Source organism: Puma concolor, chromosome C2 (assembly GCF_028749965.1).
Source record: "Puma concolor isolate L17-30 chromosome C2, mPumCon1.1.hap2, whole genome shotgun sequence".
Taxonomy (NCBI): Eukaryota; Metazoa; Chordata; class Mammalia; order Carnivora; family Felidae; genus Puma; species Puma concolor.
Genome location: NC_141675.1, coordinates 17,310,757 through 17,337,385, shown reverse-complemented (window position 1 = coordinate 17,337,385; position 26,629 = coordinate 17,310,757). Strand labels below are relative to the sequence as shown.

The 26,629-nt window shown below is 41.7% G+C and overlaps 1 protein-coding gene across 6 annotated transcripts in view; it reads left to right on the top strand.

Moving 5' to 3' along the window:
- RARB (retinoic acid receptor beta) overlaps window positions 1–26,629 on the top strand; it is a 771,365-nt gene that overhangs the window by 264,959 nt on the left and 479,777 nt on the right. For 4 of the 6 annotated variants that reach the window (XM_086674188.1, XM_086674191.1, XM_086674192.1 and 1 more), the window contains one exon: window positions 20,300–20,391. The exons of the other annotated variants lie outside the window; for them this stretch is intronic. The gene's annotated coding sequence lies outside the window, so the exon portion shown is untranslated. The remainder of the gene's footprint in view (window positions 1–20,299; window positions 20,392–26,629) is intronic. 6 annotated transcript variants of the gene reach the window in all.

Genomic DNA, 26,629 nt, shown 5'->3' with positions numbered 1-26,629 from the left:
TGACCTGAGCTGAAACCGAGTCAGTGGCTCAACTGACTGAGCCACAGAGGCACCGCCATGTCTGCTTCCGTTTAATGTTGTATCTCTCCAAGTGCAAGGTGAAAAATCTTCCAGACCTATTCATTCCCTCCTATCCTTTGTGCTACTGCTCTCATATCTTTTATGTATTATGTGCACACTCAAGCACAGTGCTGTTTTTTTCTTTAAGCAACCATTTGTCTTTTAATACATTAAGAAACAAAATATATTATTTATGTTAACCCACACATTCATCTGTATAAGAACTCTATTTCTTCGTGTAAACTTAAATCTCTCTCTGTACATGACTTCGACCTGAGGAACTTTATATGACATTTATTATAATGCAAGTCCCCTGATGCAGAAGTCTTTAAACTTCTGTCAATAGCCAAGTGTTTTTGTATCACCTTTGTGTTTGAGCCAAGTATTTTTACTGGATATAGAATTCTGGTTTGTAACGTGTCTAGTTGTGTTTTGTTTTCGTAACTGCAGAACTTAAAGATGTTCCACTGCCTTCTTGCCTGCAATGTTTCTAATCAACACAGTTCTTATTCTCACCACTGTTTCTCGGTATGTAATATGTCTGGTCCCTTGTGGCTTCTTTTCAGACTTCTCTATTTATCGTTTGTTTTCAGCATTTTTAATGAGTACTTAAGGTTTGTTTTTTGTTGGTTTGTAGCCATTGTTAAGCTCCTGGAATCTTGATAGTTTTTAAAAAGCGTAGTGTTTTGTAATATGAAATATTATTGACCATTTTTGTTCAAATATATTTCTTCCACCCCAATCTGTCTCTTCTTTATTTTGAGGACTCTTGTTTCATGTATGATAAGCCATTTTATATTGTCTTATAGATTGCTAAGTCTCTATTTTTTTCTTTTAATCTCTGTGCGTCAGTTTTAGAAAAATTCTATTGGTCTTCAAGTTCACTGGTCTTTTCTTTTGCCATTCCTAGTGTGCTATTGATCTCATTCAGTGATTCCGCCCACCCCACCCCCCGCCTTTCAGACATTGTGTTTTTTGAATTCTGGAATTTCCAGAAAAAATGGAATTTCCATTTGGTTCTCTTACAGTTTATGTGACTCTGTTGTGATTTGTCACTTGTTCACTCATGATGTCCATCTTTTATTTAAGTCACTGAAAATATTCACGATAACTTTTAAAACCCTTATTTGCTAATTCTAACATCTATGTGATGTCTGTGTTTCTATATTCTACAGTTTAAGTGTTTACGGTCATCCCCCCCACCCTCACTTTTATTATCTATAACTTAATATATGCTAGGTGTGATGAGTGTTTTCTTGTTGGGATTTTGGATTATCATCCTTTAAAGATGGCTTTGCTCTAGTAGGCTATTAAGTAGCTGGAGTTTTAGGCTGGTTTTTGTCTTTGTTGGGACAACTCTACAGCAGCTCTCCTTACAGGCCTACTAGAAGAGTCGCCACACTTCTCCAAGGCATGACCTTTATAACGTCCCACCTGGATACTCTGGATATTCAACAGTGTCAAGCCGCTTTGAACCAAATTGAAATGTCTTCCAGTCCTCTGTGACCTTTGGAATCTTCATTCATCTCTCCCCTGCCAGTAGCTGTTCTCTGCCAGACCTTAGCAAGTTTCAACCTCAGGATGAAAACCATATTTGGCTAATGATTCAGTAATTAATCTTTCTACAGTATAGAGCAAACTATTCTAAAAAAATTGTTTATAACTAGAGAAGTATTGGCATTTGGGAGGGACTTACAAAATACTATTTAAAAGGGGATGTGTAAGCTGTTCTTTGAGAATTCATCAGAAAATGAAAGGAGGCATTTTTGTTGCTGTTTGCCCAGCTCTAATTACATTGTTTTTGTATTTTCCCCCTTAATATATTCCCTTTTAATTTTTTTTAGTATTTCCAGATCTTTGGGTTTGTTTCTATTCTGAAAATGTATATTTATTTTAATCTACAATTTTAATTAGATCATAAAGTTAATTTGAGTACATTTTTTAAAGGAACAATTGCTAGTATAGACCCCACCATAAATCAGTTTAATCTCCTAAATATCAGCATTTTCACCACCATTTCACTGTATGTGGCAATACGCCGTTATGTAAGGATCATGAAAAACACATCATTTGTATACTGTCCTTTCCATAGAAAATTAGAAGGTAGAGTTTGCAGTTCTTTCAGTTAAATAGGCTACAGATTATTAGGATCTGTCATTTTGAAGATGGCGTAAGGCGTGCATCATCCCCAAAGCACAATACCAAGAGGTTATGATTCTAGATATGCCATCTGAAGTTCAAAAATACTAGACCATTTTATCAATTGGGATTTATTCTTTGGCAAGCAATAGTGTCATCTATTTTATGAAGCAAGGAAATAAAGGATTTCTTTAACGCATGTGGCCAACGCCACAGAAAACAGAATGATTATATATCCTAGTAAGAAGCATGAGAAAATCATTCTCAGGTTAGCCTGTTTTCAGGTTGTGTTCTTTTTTAATAATGGGTCTACGCTTATCTGTCATGTCATGGGATGGAAAAAAATTTGAATAAATTGTTCCTTAACGATTTTTTTAGATTTTCGTCCAAAGTATGTTTGGGGAGGTTATTGGTAATTATATTTTACTACTTTCCCATTTCTGCCTTCTCTGCTTCCCTCTTCTTTCCTTATTCTCTTCTTTTCCTTATTCTAGCACCTCCTCAGCCCCCTGCCAAATTTTCTCACACCCTTACCCACTTAGTTCATTTCCTTTTGTCCTGAACACAACACTGAAGGATAAACACCACCAAATTTAAAACATCTAATTTCGTAGTCTTGATCAGCGCCCTCCCAAATAATGAATTAGACACTCAGCTTCATCATCTTCTTTCCATCTTACAAAGTAAGATCAGAAAGAAATTCTTGACCTGGCCCCTCCATAATTGTCCAGATCCGCCTTGATCCATTTGCCTGGTCTCCATTCTGAATGATATGATGAAATAATCTAAAGTGAAAGTGTAGTCACTTGCATTGTCATTGCAATAATCAGGGTAGGCAAAACCTCTGTAATAAATAGAGTGAAATATATAATGCTCAAACCAAGAAGTTTATTTCTTGCTTATATAACAACCTACCATAGGTGTTGGTTGAGGTTGGAGGCAGCTCTCCTCTGGGTAGTTATTCAGGGAGGGACTTGGGCTCCTTCCATCTGTGGCTTTGCCTATCCCCTGTACCCTGTGAGTCAGCATGCTCAAGATCAAGATCAAGATGCTTACCCCATCCAGGGTTTTGGTAGAAGAGAAAAGAGAACAAAAGAGGGTCACTCAACTCCTAATGGTCTGGCCCCAGAAATGGCCCCATATCATACCCAATCTCATTATACTCTGGCCGTGGGAGTAATGAATTGTCATTAGGCCTGCATCATATGCCCACCACTTGTCCACTTCCTACCAGAAGAACATGAAACAGGCAGTCTTCAGGAAAAAACAGACCCGTTATTAAGACGGAGAAAGTGATGGTGGACAAGGTAACTTCAGATCTACATTTCCCTTCCATATTTGTATGCAATATCATTTGATTTTCACAACTTGCTAAGGTAAGATGAGTTGGGCAAGTGAGGACTTTTTTCCTCAGGAATGAAGATTTTGAATCAGTTTTGAGTGATTGATTATGGAAGATACATTTAGAAAATTGTTTATTCTAAATGTGAGGTTTTGCATAGTGGTTAAGAAGCCCTACTTCCCGGGTTCAAGGCCACGATCCACGACTTCTTTCTTGTGTCATTTCTTAATCATGCTGCCTCAGACAAGTTAGCCTCGTTGTGCATCAGTTTCTTCTACCAGCAAATGAAAGGATAATAGTCAGCACTTCATAGGCTTGTTCCGCAGAATAAATGAGGTACACAAAAATTGCTTTGAAGCTTATCTGGCACATAGTAAATGCTCAATGAATGTTACAATACTAATAATAGTTGTTACTAGAATCATTCACCCAATTACATGCATGTTTTACAGGTGTGAGCACTTTGGGGGCTCTGATAGAGAAAGCTCTTGACAAATGTTCAATCTCAAGGGAAAAAAAAAAAAAACCTAGAAAACTCCAGCATTATTTATTTAATTTCATGCCTTCTGCACTTGCTTTGCCTCCTCATGGTATTTCTATTTGTTTTCACAGAAGTCAATATTTTCCTGTTTCTCCTTATGAAATAGATTTTTATGTGGGGCATGTAAACAGTATCTGAAACAAGTGAAATTAAATTCTCCCAAGTGCAGGATCAAAATAGAAAGAAAAGTATGAGCCCGAAACCATGCTTCACAGGAAGGTTGTAAAGGCCAGTAATTTCGCTTACAGAGAACCCAAAAAGAAATGTGTGTGGGGGGGAGGGGGGGGTGTATGTTTGATAATTAGGGATGTCACTGTAGGGATCAAAGGCAAGGGGTCAAATTCATATGGATAAAAACAGTATTGGGCTAAACTCCTTTTCATCCACGGAAGAGTTTCATTTGGTTTTATATTAGCTTATTCATACTTCTCTTTGCTGTTTTCTCAATCTATCCTCCAGCGACTTGATACACCATGTCTAATTCTTCATAAATCAGCTAAACTTTAGAGTGATATTGACAGGGGCTTGGCTGACTCCATTGTTTCCCGTCAAGAGTTTTATTCGGCTTCAAAACAATTTGCCGTGAACGCCCTTGTTTGCTTGCAACACTGGTCTTTGTTTGGACTGAAAACTTTGATTTATAACTGTATGTAATTGATGGCTGTGGGGTAGGGGGACTATAGCTCATGCTCCTCCTCTTTTAATCTAGCTTTGCCTAGAAATCCATGTAGTGGAGCATTCTCAAGGGAACCAGGCTGGGAAATTTTCCATATACCCAATGGGAGGCCATTAATCATGGTGAGGAGTGTGTTTGTGAAAGTAAAGAAAACAAAAGTCAGACCACCTCAAGATGGCTTATCAAAAGAATAGATGTTAAAGCTAATGTATTCATTGTGGGGTACTTATAAAGAAAAGCTGAGCAGTTTGGTGAACCAGATATATTTGCTATTCCAAAAGTGAAATTTGACATTAGGACTTCAAATTATTAATATTGAAAAGCCGCTCTGGAATCCCTAAGGAGTTGCTCAGTTGTTGACTGGGGAGATTTTGAAACCTCTTTTTAAATGGCACAAGTCTCTCTCTGTCTCTCTTTTTAAATGAAAAAAAAAAAAAGAAAAGGAAAATACAGATTTTTTTTTTTTTTGACAGCTGCATCACAATGTAGCTTGTAGAACCTGTCATTCTAGTATTTGCTATATTTAAGGCCCTGTTCTCTCCTCACCCTGCCCCTTTTAGGTTTGATTCACAAAGAGCCTGTGAAACTTTCTGAGGTGTACATTTCTTTAGAGTGCAAAGATTGATAGGAAGATTCTGAAAGCAATTAGAGATTCTTCTCAAGGGTTGGAAAGAACAGTAAGCCGGTTGGATTTCTTTAGTATTCATCATGAAGATAACAGACTGGATCACTTATTTTTGGCTTATTTTGTTCCTTCATAAAATTATCTTGCCAGGTAAACACATTGCATGATATTTCAATAGCCTATTTAGGAAAAAAGCGATACGTGTATTTTTGCAAATGAATTATAATGACATCGTGAGAGTGATAACATCAGTAGATATGGCACATTTTAGGTGGTTTAGTTACAGAAGGTATTTGAGTGATGGAGAATGTAGCTCCAGGAGGAAGGCACAAAGGAAGTAACAAAATCAAAGAGAGCTATAGGCACTAATGGGGACTGGATCCTATCCCACAAAAATATCCCAAATTATGACAAAAGCTATGTTGAAATACTGCTTAACATCAGGTCAGTTTCTTTACTAGCCAAACTTTTTATCATTGAAGTGGCATTTACCGTGGTCTGAGGCAACAATGTTGGAGGTTTTTTGTTGTTGTTGTTGTTGTTGGTTTTTTTCCATGCACCTATTGACAGAGGCATTATTTTTGTTTTGTTTTGCATTGTTTGCTTTCAGTGAGATTCAGCAATAGCAAGCCTCTCCTTGGCAGAGAAGCCAGGAATATTTTCAATTTATTTCTTCCTCTTTAAAGGAGTTTGAACTGATAAATAGTTCCCATGTGAAGGATGCTAAAGTCCAAATGGAAACAGTGCTTTTCATAGATTGTATTCCTTGTTAAATTAGAATCCTTTGAAATCAGGAAAAAGACCATTCCCAGATGTTGGTACCTTAGCACTCAGAGTCCCCACTTAATGACACAAGAATCAATGGGCCTTGGAGAACAATTCCTTAACATTGACCTGATGTGGGATGCAACTTCAATCCAGGTCCACTGATGTGACTTATCAGAAGAGTATTCATTAACCAAATGACAGAAAGCAGTAATTAAAATCCATAGTTAATCTGCATGAAAGCACAAAATAACACAGAGGTAGGACAACTTTGAAGAATTAAAAATCCATTTCCTGAAAGGGGCAAGAGACCAGCTTTGAGCTACCTTATCATCAGAAAGAACTTGGCGCTTTTGCATATCATCAGAAAGCCTTGCCCCAAATAACCTCCGTGTGGAGATGAGATACAAACCCTGAACTGTTTCTCATTAGTTCCTTCTGGAGAAAAAGGAGTGTTTGAGGAAAGACTCCAGTATGGGATACTTTTAAGCCTCTCCAAACTTCTGATATTTGTTCTTTGTTCTAACAGCTTTGCATTTCAAAACCAGTATTTGTTTTACACAAGTGTTCTAATCTTAGGAATTATTTCACTACCCATGTTTCATGTGTAACTTCCCTCCCTTACCAAAAAAAAAAAAAAAAAAAAAAAAGAATCTCCTGTCACTGCACTCACCATCCCCTGTGCTCTTAAGAAGTTACAGCTTCAGAACAAAATAGGATTCTGGTCGTTTTCCATTGAACCACCTTCCCGTTGTCTGGTGCTGTCACATAATGTGGATGTTGTTGCCTTGGGGGACAAGATTTTTTATTAGACTTTCAGGATATAGCCTCTTAATAGACAGTCGATGAATCTCCTCTCACTTCCTGGATAAACAGTTCAGATTAGACAAAAATAAAATATTCATGGGACTAAAGAGACAAAACTGCCCCCAAATAAAGTATAATGTTTTAACCCTCAGTAGAGAAGACTCTTAGAAACAGCCAGTGTGCACTTAAATGCATAATTGCTGTATGGTGTATCGTAACGGGCATCTCCTGTTCAAACTCACACTCCATTTTTCATGTGGGGGAAGAGATGGTTTCCTTCAAAAAATGTTTAAGATAATCCAGGATCTCAAAAGTACTAGATACATATTATTAAAATAAAATATGAAGGCAATTGGCTGTGTTCCAGAAAGGCTGAACTCTGTTAAAGAACATAATGAACAGTCATAGCTTCGCGTGCAATTATTTAATTGGGGAATAGATTTTTCTATCACTGTCCCTGGCAGTAGCAGCCATTTGATCCTGAAGCTTGGATTAAATGTTTCATCAGTAGTGCCTATTTAAGGATCTTTATGGAACAACAAGTCAGTCCCCTGGGCAAGCCCATGTCAACTGCAATAAAGAGATCTGCACAAGTGAGGGAGAGGTATTTTTTTTTTACAACATGTACAGAGAATTGAACGTGCGCTGGGTTATCTGGATGCTTTCTGAGGTTTGAGGGCGCACAGTCTCCCGATGGCAAAGGTTGGAAGCTGACCTCAGTTTGTCCATGGGATTTTATGATTTCCTCAGGAACATGATTTCTCAAGCTACCACCCTCTTTCTAAGCACAGGTGAGTCCTTGCAAACAGGAAAATGGCACAGAAACTGTGACTTGCCTTTCTTTTTTAGGAAATAGCTGCTTTTGAACCTTAAGCTGAACGGCTGATTGCTTTATGCCTTCTGCAAAGGGTAGATGTAAATTTTATAGACTTGACAATGATCTTCTAGTTGGGTTAGGTTTTTTTCCCCACTTACTCTCTGAGTGATCATAGACCTAAGTGCACACGGATGTAGGACTAGATTATTTGTGGAGTGGGCACTAAAAGGCATTTGTCACATTAAAACAGCTGAATACATTTAAAAGCATTCTGAAAATTAAAATCTGAACATCTGCATACTTTTAAGAAGGCAAAAAAATGTAATGTGTTGTCGCTACTGTGAATAACCATGTAAAAGGGTTTAATTTGGGGTTTATTTTTCCCTCTTGATGTTGTGATCGTATTTTTTAGTCTGCATAGTCTGGAAGTTATCTCGAAATTGATAAAAATGCATCCTGCGACATGGTTGAATCCGAAGATGTTGCACGGAGATTTGTTTTCAGGATCTGGGGATGTGTTTGGGCACGCTGTTTCACTCAAATTAAGAAACCAATTGCAGCACAATGTTCTTTTATAGACTTCTAGTATTTGGATAATTGAATGGCTATGCTCTGTCTCACTCTAGCTTAAGAGGCATCTTTCCGAGATCGGGGGGAACAGTGGAAACGAGGGCTTTTACAGCCAGGCTCTAGGAATCTGCTGACGAGGCACTTAGGAGAGACAAGGCGGTCCTGTCGGTTGCTTAGAAAAGTTCACAAAATCCTTCCCATCTGTTAAGTGACGGGGAGAAAAGTATGCGACCCAAAAGGTTGCAAAGGATTGTGATGTTAGAGCCTTTTCGAGAAGAAGACAAATACTCCAAGTGCCCTTTTCCCTCAGTTTCATGTAGGAATTTTTGTGTGTTCATTTGTTTGCCCAACATCTTTGAAAAAGAAAAAAAAAAAAAAATGAGGTTCTGTCCTGAATAAAGCATCTCTCAATTTGTAGGCGGGCATTCCTCCGGAATTTAGAAAAAGTTGAAATAGAAACTAGTGTCTCTCACTTTAATTTTTGCTGCTGCTTCTAATACCCTCTTTCCCAGTGGAGAAGAGAGGTGGGCTGGACTGGCCTGCCCTCTCCCCACACCACGGAAGGAAATTGTCATCTGGGACTCAAATTATGTCCTGGCTCCTTTCTTTTTCTTTTCTTTTCTTTTTTTTTTTTTCCCCAGGAAATGTAAAGATAGCATTTACATTTGTGCCGAAACTTTGTGAACACCTTATTTATGATAAAATCTGCCTCTGAGAGGCATGTCGTCCTGCTCGGTTATTGCTGTTGGCTGTCCGAACAGTACTCCACCGAATACATTCCCAGACAATAATGTCACCTACTGTGTGAGTTCTAGGTGTGAGGGGAGGATGTTGTACGCAAGCCTCATTTTTCCTTGTGTCCTTAGTCCCTAATAGTAACTTAGGGAGGGGCCTGAGCCTACAGCTCAGAACAACTAAGGTGTTGCTCAGAGCATCCCAGGCGAGTGGGACCAGGGCGATTTTCAGTAACAGTGGTCTAGCTGCCACATTCATGTACGTATATGGCATCCGTCCTCACATCATGCACAAGTGTTGCTCGCGATGGTGTTGACCGTGGATTAATCTCATTTTTCCGCGGCCCCCTGCTCGGATGCCCATGGTGAGCCAGCACTCTCCTGCTCATTGTGGACGTGTAGTTCTTCATGATTTTTGCTACCATTTCCACTGGAAGATGACCTACTTGTTTCAGTTTTAGTTGTGTGATCCAGGACTACTTAGAAATCTGTTTTCCTTTTGTATAGTGTCTGGGTTGGGTTGGATTTATGTTTGTGTGTACCTTAGTTTTTATCGACGAAAATAAGGGGTGCTACTCCTCAGGACCCCCTTTGGAGCCTGGAGCCTGTAAATCATCACCACCGTGTTCTCCAGAATAAAATACAGGATTCTGGGGCGTGCGGGTGGCTGGGTCAGTTGAGCACCCCACTCTTGATGGCTCAGGGTCATGATTTCACTGTTTGTGGGATCGAGCCCCACATTGGGTTCTGCACTGGCAGTATGGAGCCTACTTAGGATTCTCTCTCCTTATCTCCCTCTATCTGTCTCTCAAAGTAAATGAATAAGCACTAAAAAAAAAAAAAAAAAAAACTACAGGATTCCTCCTATGACTAGCATTATTCTGGGATTGAAGTATCTTTCGAGCACCTTCCCGTTAGCTGACGCGTGATGAATCATCCGTATGCTTTCACTTACCACGTGCCTACCGCGTGCCTCTGTGAGAGTGCAGAGGTGTTCGGGACAATTATTCTCAAACCCTAGTAGGCGTTCATATTCCTCGGGGGTCTGGTTAAAATGGAGATTCTGATGCACAAAGTCTGAAGAGTGGCCTGAGGTTCTTTTGTCCTGGAAAGTACCCAAATGAAGTCAATGCTTCTGGTCTGTGGGTGTTAAGGGTGTAAGATGCCCTCCATGGACTTGTACCATGCCAGGTTTTATGAGATCTTGCACAAATAACTGAGGACCAGCTGTGAGGAAGGAGACATTTAGCTAATGTTGGTCACCTATTGCTTGTAAGTCACGTGCTATGCTAAGTGATAATGGTGTGAACCCCGATACTTTTGGTACCCTCTGTCTGGTTTGAGAGGCAGGCATATAGACCACTAATTTCGTTAGACTGCGACAGATAGAGCTCAGTGGCAAGATGGCAGTGGAGCCGAGGGCAGGGAGAAGCTCTGCGTGTGGGGGTCAAGGGAGCATCACAGAAGTGACTTTGTTCATCTGAGTCTTGAAGGGTAAGAGGTTTCCAAATTGATGATGTAGGAAAGTGCCTGTTCGACAATATAGAGGCACAGTGCAGCATGCAGCGTTTGAAGGAGCTCACAATTCCTGGGGCAAGGGCTGCGTGTGTAAGGAGATGCATGTGTCAGGAAATGGAGTTCATTAAAAAAAAAAAAAAAAAAAAAAAAGCATCAGGGGTGCCTGGGTGGCTCAGTCAGTTAAGCATCCGACTTCAGCTCAGCTTGTAATGTGGTTTGTGAGTCTGAGCCCCACGTTGGGCTCTTTGTTGACAGCCTAGAGCCTGGAGCCTGCTTTGGGTTCTGTGTCTACCTCTCTCTCTGCTCCTCCCCTGTTCATGCTCTGTCTGTCTCTCTCTCTCTCTCTCTCAAAAGTAAATAAACATTAAAAAAAAAAAAAAAAAAAAGCATGTGCTAGCCATTTCACATTTATTAGTCCTTGTCTTACAACAAATCTGAAAGAAAGTACTATTATTCCCATTTTGTAGGTAAAGAAACTGAGGTTCAGGGAAATTACGGAATTCTTTGGCAGATGTACAGCTTGTCAGAGGCTGGGCTGGATTTCAGCCCCTAATCTCAGCAACATCAAAGCCCTGGCTACTTTCCCTTTGCCAAGCTGGGGGAAGTCGGCAGAGGCCACACCACAACAAGCCTTATAAACTGCATTACGGAGGTTAAACTGGACCCCATGAACAGTGGGAAACCTTGGAAGACTTTTAAATAGCTAGCATTTGGATTGTCGAAGTATTCAATCATCCTGGGTAGGAGTAATTTTAAAGGAAGCCTTATGGAAATAGATGAGAAATTGATTACTGTTAAGCACCCAAAATTGTCAGCCCATGGGTGCTCTAGGAAAACATGAACCTCATGAAATTTAAGGAGCTTCAATCTAGTCCACAAGAACTTGTGTATACGAAACAAAAGACCAGCTACAAGCTCCGAAGTTACCTCCAAATTCAGACTGACCACCAGCATATAGGATACCCGAAGAGCAAACCATCTTGTGACTGGGTACTGGCCAGAAGCAGGAGGTGGAGCTCCGTAATTCTAAGGATGCTGCTGCCTCAAGACCCAGCCACTGAGTTATTTAAACTGAGTTGAATCTTCCCACACCCATAATTGTCTGTCGTCCGCTTAAGTGAGGTCTATTTGATGCTATTTTTCAGCCTTTCCCCTGTTAATCACTAACCTCTGTTTGAAAGTCTTCCCAAGGCGAGGGCTTCTCTGTATCAAGCGACGATGGCATGTGTAATATATACACCCATCACATATGCCCTAAGAGTCCTTTCCGGAGCACGGACAAATAGCAAAATTGCTCTGGAGGAACCCCATGAGGAAGGTAACGACATCCTGGTTTTACAAAGGAGGAAAGTGCGACACCGGGCAATTAAATTCACTCTCTCAGGGGCGCCTGGGTGGCGCAGTCGGTTAAGCGTCCGACTTCAGCCAGGTCACGATCTCGCGGTCCGTGAGTTCGAGCCCCGCGTCAGGCTCTGGGCTGATGGCTCAGAGCCTGGAGCCTGTTTCCGATTCTGTGTCTCCCTCTCTCTCTGCCCCTCCCCCGTTCATGCTCTGTCTCTCTCTGTCCTAATAATAAATAAAAAAAGTTGAAAAAAAAATAAAAAAATAAAAAAAAAAAATTCACTCGCTCAGTCACAGAGCTAGTCAGAAGCTGGGTGCCAACCCAGGTCTTCGTGCAGCAAAACCTTTATATCTCACCCAGGGCAGCTCTACCTCCCTTGCTACGTCTTACGTCTATAGGCTCCTTCCTAATGTTCAAAACCATTTTACTCATTTGATGTATTTTTCTTGCTGCTGCTGCTTCAGAGGCAACTAAAAGGATAGTCCCCTTGTTTGACAGATGAGAAAGAGACTAGGTAAATAGGATTGTCCCAAGGTGACAATTTATAAGGACTGTTCCTTCTCTTCCTGGCTTCTTATCTAATGCTCTTTCTCTTTATCTCCAGGCCTCCTCCCAAGGTTCAGTGGTTCTTAAATTTGGCTATATTTGGTGATCACCTGGAGATCTTTGAAAACGCAGATGCCTGGCTTTGAAAACAGCCAATGCCTGCACACACATTCTGATTCACTTGGTATATGATGTATCAGCATTGTCAGAGTTGTCTAGGAGATTCTGAGATGCAGCAGAGTTTGGGAACCACTGCCTTATCTTTTGAGGTAGTAGGTGTGGGATTGGTTTAGAGCAGCGATTTTGAAAGCACAGTTCCTGGACCGGCAGCATCAGTATCACTTGGGAACTTACTAGAAATGCAAATTTTTGGATTTCACCCCAGACCTATACATCAGAAACTCGGAGGGTGGAGCCCAGAAATCTGTGTTTTAAACAAGTTTGCCAAGCGACTCTGCTACAAGCCAACCCCCTTGGCCATACTTCCTCCCCACAGGTTTATGGTGTGGAACATGGTGACCAGCTGTCTGCTATTTTTACTGAGGCCAGAGCCCAGGGGAAATATATTTAAACCCAAATGACAGTACAAGACCTTTAGATTTGTATTAAAGATGGGTATCCCGGTAGTGTAGGTTGCCAACTGCAGGAATAAAAAGCTGAGGGAGGATTCTGGAATCTTTCTGGGGGTGGCCAGAGCAATGCACCATCAAAAAGCAAAAAAAAAAAAGGAAAAGGAAGCAATGGGCCTCTGGAGTAAAATGAAAGCATCTGACTTTACTTTCGTCATTTACAGCCCTTCCTTCCTGCACTTTGAAGTTAATGGTGATGTCTTCTTAACTGGCACCTCTTGTTTTCTCCTGAAAATCTCAATGCGGTTCGAGTCTCCGTCTTCCCAGTAGTTCCGAGGCAGAGGGCAGGCATGTATTGCCTGAGAAGTGAAGGGCTGAGTTATGGATGGCAAAGTGACTTTTCCTCTGCCTCTTTCCCATTACTGGGCCACTAATTGGCATCATTTCCCGGCTACCGCAATTTTTTTTTTTCAACATTATAATTTTAAGTAATTCAGTATATTAGCCAATTTCCCTAATGCCCTCTGTTACATGTTCATTCAATGTGGCTGGTTTTTGTCATGTTTTTCCAAGTATTTCCACTGGAGTTCACTCAGTAGCTGCCTGGGTTGGGTTAGAGGGACTCTTAGGACAATGGTTTATGAAAGAATTAAGGATTTAGCATATTGAAGTGGGGAAGGTGTTAATGGGTTATCATTGTTCAAACTGAGAATTTGTAAGACCCTCCCCTGGCGGGGGGCGGGGGGGGGGGGAAGTATTTATGCTAGGCTGGATACCCCTGTAGAGACTGTGGGAAGAGTTGGGAGACATTGCATCTACATTAGTAAATTTAATACAGATTCAAGAAACTCCAGCTGGTTGACCTTAGTCATTAGTCACCAATCTTAAAATGCTTTATAATATATGCAAAATATTCCTCTCTAACTTAGTAAATTTTTCATTATTTTTAGTTGTACCTATTTCGACCAATAACTGACTTTGGGTTTTGCCTCTGGCATCGTTTGACTTCCTCTGTTTTCATCATGCAGTGAGGGACCTGTGTTTACAATGTGAAAATGCTACGAAAAGGGAGCAAAGACGAGCGGGGAAAAGGACAGCCTAGCCTCTCTTACCTGGGCGAGGTGGGTGTTTCACCTCCTAGTATCTCAAGATGATTAATCTGGGGGTGGACCCTGCATATTAATCATCTGTCAGCTCAGGCTCCTGGGAAGACTAATCTATTCATAGACCAAACCTTGTCAAAAGAGAATAGGCCCCTCAGTAGACAAATGGTGAGTATTTCATCCGCCAAGAAGTGGTATGGGATATGAAATGATGTTTCATTTTAAGCTACCTGAAACCTCTCGAATAGAGGCTTCCCCAGCCTGAGGGATTGTGTAAGGAGGGACAGACAAACTTTATTAATAGCCTTCAAGAATGAAGTAAGCATCTCAGACATCCTGGCAACACGTTGCTTCGTGAGTTACTTCTTCTAGGTCTTTGTAGTGATTGAGCTGAGAAAGGGTGCGAGTGATTTGAAAGGTAGAGGAAGAGCAAACGGCGACAGTGCAGTGAAGATTCGTGTTGCCATTTTTGTATCGGAACTCAAAGACCCACTGGAACAAGAGGGTACGTGGCCTGATAGACCGTGCACTGAAACTCTGCAGGACATAAACCAAAGCATTTGGAGACCACGCCCAACAATTTAAAGCAGAGAAACTGAAAGAACAGCTAAAAGGGAAAGAACAAGAAACATACGTTAAAAAAGAAAGCTAACCAAAGCATATCCCCAGGTGCTAAAAAAGAGTAACGTAAAACATTTGGGGTTTTACTTGAATGTTTGTATAACATAATCTTAGGACTTCATCAGGGGAGAGGAGGGAAATCGATTTCACTAAAATTGCATAGGAAAATGTCCGCAATTGAAATACTTTCCAACACGGTAATGACAAACAAGCTACTTCGCGGGGGACAGCGTCCACAGTAAAGTGACAATAGACTCCTGGGCATCATCCCATCCAGGTCCCAATGCTACTTGTGCTCCCCTACTCACTACCCTCACCTCTGTAGTCTCAGTTTCGCATCTGTGTTCCAGGTCATAGTTGATTCCCCTTTTAGGGAATATCATTTTTTTTATTCCCATCCAAATCTCACCCCTATTTATGAATTTGGAAATGCACCTCATGAGTCCTGAGCAGTAGCACAAACATTGGGCTGGTCTCCAAGAGATGAAACGACACTTCCTACCCTTGAGTTGCTCATTGTGCTTTGGAGATTCAGACACGGAAATAACCAGTCTGTGGTACCATGTGATAAGCACTGTCAATTTTTGTTTGTTGGTTTTACTTTTAATAAGTATCCCATAAATGGAGTGGCTGGGTGGCTCAGTCAGTTAAGCATCCAACTTCGGCTCAAGTCACGATCTCAACAGCTTGTGGGTTCGAGCCCCGCGTTGGGCTCTGTGCTGACAGCTCAGAGCCTGGAGCCTGTTTCACATTCTGTGTCTCCCTCGCTCTCTGCCCCTCCCTGGCTCATTCTCTCCCTCCCTCCCTCCCTCCCTCCCTCCCTCCCTCCCTCTCTCAAAAGTAAACATTAAGAAAAAAATTTTTTAATAAGTATAATTTAAATGCAGAGGGGCTCCTGGGTGGCTTAGTGGGTTACGCATCCAACTTCAGCTCAGGTCATAATCTCATCACTCATGAGTTCGAGCCCCGCGTCGGCCTCTGTGCTGACAGTTCCAAGCCTGGAGCCTGCTTCGGATTCTGTGTCTCCCTCTCTCTCAGGTTCTGTCTCCCTCCCCCACTCATTCTCTGTCTCTCTCTCTCAAAAATAAATGTCAAAATGTAAAATCTAAATGCAGAAAAGATTGTGCATAGGACTGTGGGTTGTCACCAGGTGCAAGGAACCACTGTAGAGGGAGCTCCGAGCGTGCCCAAGCATTCTGCGGTGGCTTCCCACTGGGGATAAAGCTGGAAGTGAGACCCGAAGAGTGAGCAGTTACAGGCAGGGAAGGGTAGGTAGGGGAAGAAAGCGTGGGTGTTCCAGGTGAGGAATTCTTCCAGCTCGCCTCCTCTGGAAAGATTTCCGTAACGGTTCCAGCTCTCACTGACCAAGATCTCGTAATTGTAGCAGTCCAGTTAGAAATCAGAGACCTTCTAACATGCAGCACCTCCTAGGCTTGTTTTTCTCCATGTTTGTCTTATTTACCTACTAGATGAAGTTGGGGATGCAGCATGAGGTAAGAGTATTCTTACCTGTGTAACCTTAGGGAAAGGATTCTACCTAGTACAGGTTCAGTGTCTTCCTCATCAGAGGTTGTTGGGAAAAGATGAACCTAGGTCAGGATTGGCAGACCATTTATATGGGCCAAATCCAGCCTGCAAGTTCTTTTCATGAAGAAAGTTTTATTGGGACACAGCCATGGTCATGTATTGGCATGTTGTGTGTGGCTGCTTTTGTGCCACAATGGAAAAGTTGACCAGTTGGGACAGAGACTATGTGGCCCACAAAGCTTAAAACATTTACTATCTTGTCCGTTTGCAAAAAAAGTTTGCCGGCCACTGACCTGTGCTTCTTTGTCAGCATATGCTTGTTTGGGTGGTGATGGTTAGTTAGGGGTGAATCTAATTTGTAATGCTTCCTTTTTAAATTGCATCCTCCCCGACACCAATGCCCTACCCCCGCATCCAACTTAAATTATAAGTACCCTTCATTTTACTAGGCTTCGCGTTTAAGGGATTTTTAGCAATGTTTTCCTCTAAGATAGTTGAGAGACTGCAACCCTGTGGTACGACTGCTTTGAGCGGCTAGCATGTCAGTCCCATGAAAGAGGAATGTGGGGCCATTCGCTGCTGGAACCCCAAAGTATGGCTATGTGTCCGGCACAGAGAGGGCGTGCAAGAATGACTCTTTGGGGGTGAAGTAATGAAGCAGTCATGACTGGAGCTGGTGAGTATAAAAAGAAAGATGGTGAGGCGCCTGGGTGGTTCAGTCGCTTAAGTATCTAGCTCTTGCTTCCAGCTCAGGTCATGATCTCACGGGTTGTGAGATCGAGCCCCATGTCAGGCTTCTCCTGACAGCATGGGGCCTGCTGGGGATTCTCTCTGCCCCCTTCCCTGCTCACACTCATGCTCTCTCTCTCTCAAAATAAGTAAACTTAAAAGAGAGATGGTAGCAGAACAGGGAAGAACTGGGCCTTAAAGTGAGTTCACCTGTTAGGCACCCCAAGGAAGATTGCCCCTACCCTGCTCGGTTTTTCTGTTCCCTTGACCAAGGTCCAATGTTGCATGTCCAGCCTTGTTTCAGAAGAAACAGTGGCAGACAGTGGGGTTGTTTTTGTTTTTGTGTTGTTTTTTTTTTTTCTTAATTTTTTTTCAACGTTTATTTATTTTTGGGACAGAGAGAGACAGAGCATGAACGGGGGAGGGGCAGAGAGAGAGGGAGACACAGAATCGGAAACAGGCTCCAGGCTCTGAGCCGTCAGCCCAGAGCCGGACGCGGGACTCGAACTCCCGGACCGCGAGATCATGACCTGGCTGAAGTCGGATGCTTAACCGACTGCGCCACCCAGGCGCCCCATGTTTTTGTTTTTTGTAACGTGGCATTGGGTAAAGAGGAGGTCTAGATTGCCAGAACGAGAGTCGCAAGGAAAAAAGTACTACGACGACAGAGTAAGAACATGCTGCATGAAGCATTTCATTTATAGTATCTTAGAAAAGAAAAAAAAAAAAAAAAAAACTTACCAGGGAAAAAGTTCATCTGAAAAATGCCAAGATTAAGATGCGTATGTATCATTGAATCAAATTACTTCTTCTAAGATATTATTACACTATTAACATTTTTCCATTACTGTCAACTTTCCTCTAACGTTTTCATGAGTGTTTTCAGAATTAAAACACACACACGGGCATACACACGCGCACAAAGGCTTTCATTATGCAGTGGATGATGACTAAACATCTGTGATGAGGTTTTATTGATCGAAGTCTGTCCACGGAAGGCACACTCCCTTTTGGCCGTTGCTGTCTATGGTTCATTTCTCCGGTGATTGGTGATCATGGTGTATCTCAGAACTACTTCAGGACAGCTTACCATACCTCCCCCTTCCATCGACTCTGGCCCTTTTTTTTTTTTTTTAATGTTTATTCATTTTTGAGAGACAAAACAGAGTGTGAGCTGTCCGCCCAGAGCCCGACGCGGGGCTTGAACTCACGGACCGCGAGATCATGACCTGAGCCGAAGTGGGACGCTCCACCCACTGAGCCACCCAGGCGCCCAGACTCTTGCCATTTTTTAACGTAGTCCCCTCGGTCAGATTGGCAGGAAAGCCGCAGAAACACATTACAGGCTGTTAGCAAACCCTTTCCCTAATGGACCACCTTGGCTTCTTGGCCTTTGGTTTTCATCCAGTTTAAAATATTGTCTCCTGGTTTTACCCAGCCTTTTCTCTACTAAACAGGAGTAGTATCTGCTTTGTCTTTTCCACCCCCCAAAACCTCTGGCTTACCATTCTAGCGGATGGAAGCTGACAGAAAGTGTTCATTCGTTCACTCATTCCTCCATCAAAGGATTACTGAATATGTACTGTATTCTAGAGAAGATACTGGGATTAGAAACAGACGTAACTTCTGTTTTGTTTTGTTTTGTTTTGTTTTGTTTTACAACATTTACTTTTGGGGGGGTGGAAAACAAACCAACAATAATTGAATAAATAGCAAGCAAAGGAAATAAATGATCGTAAATAATATGTGGAAAATTTAAACATGACGGTACTTGATTGGAGGAACGAAGGTAGGTGCCATTAAAGCTGTGATCTACATAAAGAGCAGCCAACCTTGCAAAGATCTTGGAAAAGAGTGTTCTACAGATAAGATCAGCTAAAGTTTGAGGTGTAGTTAGATGGTTTAAAAAAAAAAAATCTTTGAAGATGAGTGGTTTAGGAAAAGCAGAGAAGAATTTAACTCCGAATAATAAAGCCTGAAGGATATTCGGGCATCTGATTCTTTTTTTTTTTTTTTTTTTAATTTTTTTTTTCAACGTTTATTTATTTTTTGGGGGACAGAGAGAGACAGAGCATGAACAGGGGAGGGGCAGAGAGAGAGGGAGACACAGAATCGGAAACAGGCTCCAGGCTCCGAGCCATCAGCCCAGAGCCCGACGCGGGGCTCGAACTCATGGACCGTGAGATCGTGACCTGTCTGAAGTCGGACGCTCAACCGACTGCACCACCCAGGCGCCCCCGGGCATCTGATTCTTAAGAGTACATGTATCTGCCAGTGGCCTGACTAACTACATTGGGGTTTTTTTTTGTATGTTTCTACTGGACAGAACGAGTACTTTTAAACCTAATATTTATGTTCCAGCATTGAAAGGTAACTCTGCTCTTCATTGTCTTTCCAATCCAATTGGGATTCCAGATAAGTTTAGGGCAGAGTTACGTTTTTGGATTGAATTTGAATGGGTCCATAGAGCTATTCATCCTGTGATCACTGTTCCAGTTAAACTGGGAGATTCTGGTCACCACTCAGGAAGTATTGGAGAGGATAACACACAGGTCAGTGTATATCACTGTGTTAGCCATCCATGTGAAATGCTGAGTGAGGTGGGCAGTGGGAAGTGGAAACACTTGGATCAATACAGTCAGGTTGAGATTCAGTTCATCACAGCCTCTTCTTGGTTCTTAGTGCCGCACCCAGAGCTGAAGCACAGATCATGCTGTTGGAGCAGCAAGGCAACGGTATAGTTAACATGCTTCACATGAGGGATCGTTGGAGGGGATTACTGGATTTATTTGGCCGAAGGTCATTTCTGGAATTCTGTGATGTCATCTGTGGAGATTCTTAGTACTGTAGGTCTCTGGTCTGTATTTAAAGGTCAGTGGAGGGGCGCCTGGGTGGCGCAGTCGGTTAAGCGTCTGACTTCAACCAGGTCACGATCTCGCGGTCCGTGAGTTCGAGCCCCGCGTCAGGCTCTGGGCTGATGGCTCGGAGCCTGGAGCCTGTTTCCGATTCTGTGTCTCCCTCTCTCTCTGCCCCTCCCCCGTTCATGCTCTGTCTCTCTCTGTCCCAAAAATAAATAAACGTTTGAAAAAAAAAAAAATTAAAAAAAAAAAAAAGAGAGAAGGAAGAAGCCTGTGCCGGATGGGTAGATGGCACACAGATAGAATCCTCTGCCTGCCTGTGAGAACAGGTCGAGGATATTGAAACCATGCAAAGGTTTCAATTGAAAGGAGTTGCCATGGAGTCTGATGGCTTTTCCTTCCTTCTGTAGTTTTCTTCCGGCAGGAGTGCCTGTGTCCCGTTGGCCAGTGGTTGATTTCAGTGTTGCTAGTGAAGCAGTTTGAGGACCTTGGCAAAGACGAGGTGAGTAGATGACTAGTCCACAGAGCATCAGGTATGATGTGCGCCTTTGGAAGTGTCAGGGAACTTGACCCCCCTCCTTCTGGTATTTCCATCCCTGAATCTTCCTGCATGTTTTATCATAGTTATAGATGAAATGACCCAAAAGTAAGTGTCTTGATGTAGACAAAAATCAGGAAAGACCTTGGTGACTCATGGTCATTGCCCACGTTCCTGCTGTCTTCAGCAGGCTTTTAGGAAACGTACCGATTCCAGAGCAGGCAGATTCACAGCAATCATGAAAGATTTGTGCCCAGGAGAAAGCTGTCCTTGAACAAGGGGAAGGAGGTTGAGAACTGAAAATGGTACGAATCTTTTTTTAGTTAATCCTCATGGTACCACTTTCTTGGGATGAAGTAACTTGTCAGTATCACTCAGCTCAATGAATTGAACGTTGCTACCATAAAGCAAGTCACACCAACTTGAGAAAGGCCAAGGTGTCATAAAGAAAGATCTTCTTGTCTGCCCTTGTGAATGGCAGATCTGAAATTTAAACCCAGAGCAGTCTACCTTAGCCATTTCTACTAGTTCTGTCTTTCTGTTTCTGGTAAACTTCATCTGGTCAATAAGATTCCTCTTGTGAGTTGATTTTGTTTGCGTAGAACTGACCATATAATGACTTGTATTGGGAAGTTTTTTTTTTTTGTTTTTTTTTTTTTTTTTTATTTAAGTAGATTTATTTATTTTGAGAGAGAAAGAGGATGTGAGAGTGTGAGCTGGGGAGGGGCAGGAGACAGGGAGAGAGAGAATCCCAACAGGTCCTGCGCTCGTAGCGCAGGTTTGATGCGCAGGCTCGATCTCGCAAACGGGGAGATCATGACCTGAGTCGAAATCAAGAGTCGGACCCTTAACCGACTGAGTGAGCCACCCAGTCACCCTGGAAAGGTTTCTGAAGCTGAATCCAGGTCAGTGATCTATTGCCGTGTATTCTAAGGGTACAGGAGCGGGTGGTATGGGGGTTTAGTGGGGACAGATTTGCCACACAAATGCTGTCCCAGGAATGGGTCATCTTTGAGATCCTTTACTGTTTGAGAATTCTGTAAAATATACATTTATTTGAAACTATATCAAAAAGTCTCAGTCTGTGTAATATTAGTCAGCAGAGAAATGCAAATTCAGGTCACACCAAGTTTTAGTTGAGGGTATGGAGCAACCAAGACTCCCATACAGTGCTGGTGGGAATGGAAGTTGGTACAACCACCTTGGAAAACTGTCAGTATTTACTAAACCTTCTGAACACGCATAGATCTTATGACCCATTGATGCTATAGATAGAAACCTACTAAAAAGCACTAGTGTGTGTTCACTAAAAGCATATTACACAAAACCCCTACTATTCCTAATAACTCAACGCTGGAAAATACCCAAAGGTCCATTAAGAGTAGAATGGATTGGTGTGCCTGGGTAGCTCAGTCAGTTAAGCGTCCAACTTTGGCTCAGGTCATGGTCTCACAGTTCGTGGGTTCAAGTCTGGCTTCAGGCTGGAGCCTGCTTCAGCTTCTGTGTCTCCCTCTGTCTCTCTGCCCCTCCCCTGGCTCATGCTCTGTCTCTCTGTCTCTGTCTCTCTCTGTCTCTGTCTCTCTCTCTCTCTCTTTCAAAAATGAATAAATACTAAAAAAAATTTTTAAAGACAAAAATAAAAAGTAGAATGGAGAAATAAATTGGGGTATATTGACAACAATGGGCTATCGTATACATCAGTGAGAGTAAAGTCCAACTGCATATGACAATACAGATGAAGTTCATGTATATAAAAGTAGAAACGGATTCCAGTATGTAGATATGCACATGCAAAACTCATCTCCAGTGTTCAGAGTTCACGGAGTAGCTTCCCTGATGGCGTGGAGGTAATGGCTATAAAGGGAGCTTCTGTTTGTTGGTCGTCTTCTATTTCTTAATCTCAATTGATGGGCATAGGAGCGGTGAAAACTCATGGAGCTTAGAATTTGTGTGCTTTGCTTTAAGCATGTATCATGTCATAGTAAGTTAAAGCATTTTTAAAATTCTGAATGAAGAAAATAATCATTATCATTTTTGCGGGTTTACTCTAAAGGTACAAGATTTTCATAATGACATTATTTTCAGTGTTAGGGAATTTTTATTTTAGCTCCCTACAGTTTACGCCACATACAAATATCCTGAGTCCCCACAGAGAACCTACACATGCTGGACGTTATTCCTCTCCTACCTAATGAGCTTTAGGATGTGCATCCAGGCTTCTCTGAGACCTACTGTAAAAGAAAAAAATAAATAAATAAAGACAGTAAAAAGATAGTAAAACAAGTGCTTTGATAGCACTTTTAAAAAATTCATAACAGGCATAAAAAGAAGTGACAGCTGTTTAGTGTATACATGTGCAAAAAACAGAAAACAAAACAAAAAAAAAAGATTTGTGGTACCATAAAGGATATCAGTCTTATGTTTTGCCAAGTAAGGCTCCACGGGTTCTGATACAACAGTCTTAGTTCCTTCTTTGGCCTTGTGAATAATGGATTCAGCTGTTTACAAGCCTCTGTGCATTTGGAAGGAGAGACTGGAAGAATGTGATCGCCAGATTTGCACTCTCCTGAAATTTCTCTAGTATGTAGGTTCAAGCAGCTTCTATTATCTGCCTTGCAGTTGGGATTGCTTCCCATTCCACTGTTTTTACTTGTCAGTCTTTCCCCCCTTCCCCATAGGTTGGCTGGTCTAAATCATAAATGCACATTTGGTGGGACAAGCATTGCTATTCTAAAGCAAATCACACCCGCTTTATAAAGTCAATATCGTGAATAGATATCTTCTTTTTATGCATTATCAGTTTTAACGTAATAGGAAAATTAAAGCATGCGTTTCCCAAGAATAGAGATCAAATGTAATCTAAATGCAAGCCGCAGGTCGATTGCACAGTAATATTTGGTAGAATGGCTATGGCTATTACTAATCCCAGCAGGAAAGCAGCACAGATCACTTACACAGTTTACAGTGTGTGCCCCAGAATGACAGCAGTGGAAAGATAACCAGCAAATAGGAAATGTGAGCCTAGGCAGCAGCTTCTGAGAATGAGCTCTTGTGATTCACATCGGCAGAAAAGGTGGTTTGTTTCCCGTAAAATGGGACAGCAGTAAAAAATGGAGACTGTTCCTGATATTCTGCATTTTATCAAATCTAAACCGCCATCTGAGTTTCCTACAGGATTTATCGTTGTGATGTTGCAAAGGACGGCTTCTTAGATAAACCAATGCACAGCAGTATTCCACCATTTAAAAATTTGCTGTTCCACCTAAGTAAATTTTCCAGCTAACTGAAACACATCCCTTAGGCGGCAGGATTCCCTTCCTTCCCTCCTGCCATTCTTTTTTTTTTTTTAACCTTGACCATGTCAGTTGAAAAATATTCACAGGCATATGGTAGCACTTCCCTGCTTTCTTAAACAGAACTTGGGAAACGTGACTTTTTGGCCACTTAGTCATCATTATAAACATCAGTTGAGGGGAACAATTACACTGTGATTCCTTCGAAAACTCTAAGGGTGGGTGGAGCTATAGTCCCTCCACCAAACGGTCCCACACTGCAGTTTTGTTGGTTTTTTTTTTTTAATATGGTTTCTGTAGTCCGTCTGCCTCTTTCTTTGCCATCAAGCTATCAGCCGTTTATTGTGTGTTTCTAACGGTGATCTTATTTTTCTTACAGATAGATCTCTTTGTTTTCTTCCTCTAGCCTAATTTGAAGTGTAAGAGAATCAACTAGGCTCATTTTTGCCTTGTGCAAAGCGTAGAGAGGTTCTGAGTGAAGACCCGGCGAGGTCTTTTGCAAGTAAATATACGTAATATGCTAAGATCTAACGCCACACAGTTCCTAACAGTTTGACAAAAGCTTAATAAATATTAGCTGCCATGATTATTTTAGTATATAATATAATTATTAAAAATCATGTGTATATCAGTTAAGGGTACATGAAGCAGTGAATGCATTCAGCCATGAAATGGCTCAGTCATAATAGAGGTTTATTTCTCAAGTACAGAAAAGCCCAGGATCGGGGTGGAGGTCACTAGCAGTTAACCTTCCACAAGACAATTCATCTATCCAGGCATCTTCTGACTTGAGTCTCTTCCATCTTCTAAAGTTCAGATGTCCTCGGAATCCACCCAGAGAAGGAGGAAGAGAGGAAGGCAGGAGGGTTTTCTGGGCCAAATAAGGAAGTACGTACCACACAGCACTCCCCCTCACAACCGATTAGCTGGGACTCAGTCATGTGGCCACACCTAACTGCAAGGGAGCCTGGGTCTGATTTAGTGCCCAGGAAGAGGGGGAGAATGGAGTGTGTGTGTGTGTGTGTGTGTGTGTGTTTATTTTAGAGCATGCAAGTTGGGGAGGAGCATAAGGTGGGTAGAGAAAGAGAGAGAGAGAGAGAGAGAGAGAGAGAATATCTTAATCAGGCTGCGTGCTCAGTGCAGAGCTGGATGCAGGGCTCGATCCCACGACCCTGGGATCTTGACCTGAGCCAAAACCAAGAGTCCGTTGCTCAAACTACTGAGCCACCCAGGCACCTCCAAGAATGGTTTCGATGGATTTCAGTCTCTACTGCTGTAACGTTTTGGTTTTGTTTTTCTACACGGAATATTGTGCCATTAATTTTAACAGTTTCGAAGCCACTTTGCTTCTCTGCAGTTTTTGCTATGTTCAAGTTGTGAAAGTGTTTAAACATTAACACTGTGCATGAGCTAATGTTAAAACGATTTTTTTTTATAATTAGCTAACTTTAAAACTTTGCTACAACTGGTATCACTTAAAATTAGTTTCCCCATGTCAGTATTATTTCTGCACCTTTTCATTCAAATATTCCCTGCCAGTTTCCAGGTAGCAATTCCATACAGAATGAATCTTCATGTGGAAATCGTGAGATACAGGGCAAGATCTTGGGCTTTGCCATTATCCACGCCAAATTTTATCCCTGCATTGCCACATACATATGGTAGAATCTTGGATATGACACTTAAGCTGGCGAGGTCTCTCATAAATAAGTGTATGTAATATGCTGAGACCTAACACCAGGCCGTTCCTAACACTTTAATAAAAGCTTAATAAATATTAGCTGGTGTGATTATTTTAGTATAGTTACTGTCATTGTTAAAGACGTGTATATCAGTTAAGGGTGCATGAGTTGGTTTGCTTCCCTTCTTGGGAGCCCTACGTCAGCCATGCTTCTTTACCCAGGCAGCCCCAGTTTCTCTATTCGCTCCAGTCGATTCCAGCGTGTAGCTTTTCCGGCACTCCGAGAGCCGGTTTCAAAGCCACCAGCACCTGTCAGGCGGAGCCCTCTCCTCAGAGGTGTGGGTCCCTTCTTTGAGCTTTAAGTTGTGACAATTCCAACCTCTTCCCTTTGTTTCCCCAGCCTGTGAGTGAAAGCTGATTCCTGTAATTATTACCTATTACACTTCTGTTCCCTTTTTCCCTATTTGGAGAATTTTCAGTTCTCCAGTGTCTGGTTAAAAATGTTTGACATTCAATCTTCTTAAACTATACCTGTATTGTTTTTGTCTCCTGACTGATTTCAGAAATTCTTGTCGGGACTGGTCTCAGGAACAGACCCCAAAAAATGGGAAGGTAGGAATGACCACGCTCATAGACCGACAGTTCATCATGTCTAGGCTAAATAAATGTCACCGTGTCTCAGTCTCGGGCTTTCATGGTTGCTGCTCCTGTTGTTAGCTAAATCACAAAACTAATATATTTATAGCATTCCTTAGTTTTTAAAGGGTATTCATATGTGTTACGTTATTTAGTCCTTCCTGTCTCTGAGGAACTTTTCAAATGGGGAGACCCAACTTCTGAGATGCTTGAAACCACTGAGTTAGTAACTGTAAGAGCCAAGGACTCAAAATCAGTTATTTCAATGCTTTTTTTTTCCCTCTACCCTACAAGCTGACTTTTAGAAATGTTTTAAAAGCACCGACGGCTTCATTTAGAGCAAATTTTGTTTTAAATATTAAGCTTTCTTCCAATGAGAGAACACAGCGCCAGTTGACATGGTGAAGGGGAAAAATAATCCAATAAGTTGGCTTCGTTTAGTCATGTAGCTGCAGCCTTAGACGGCTTTAATTATGTCTTGCTCTGGAGGAGAAATAATTTTTGGCTTTTCCCATTTTTAAAAGATATTAAGTTTCAGAATCTCAGGAAGAAGGAGTATTTTCTGTATTGTAACAGTTTAAGTTGATCAAGC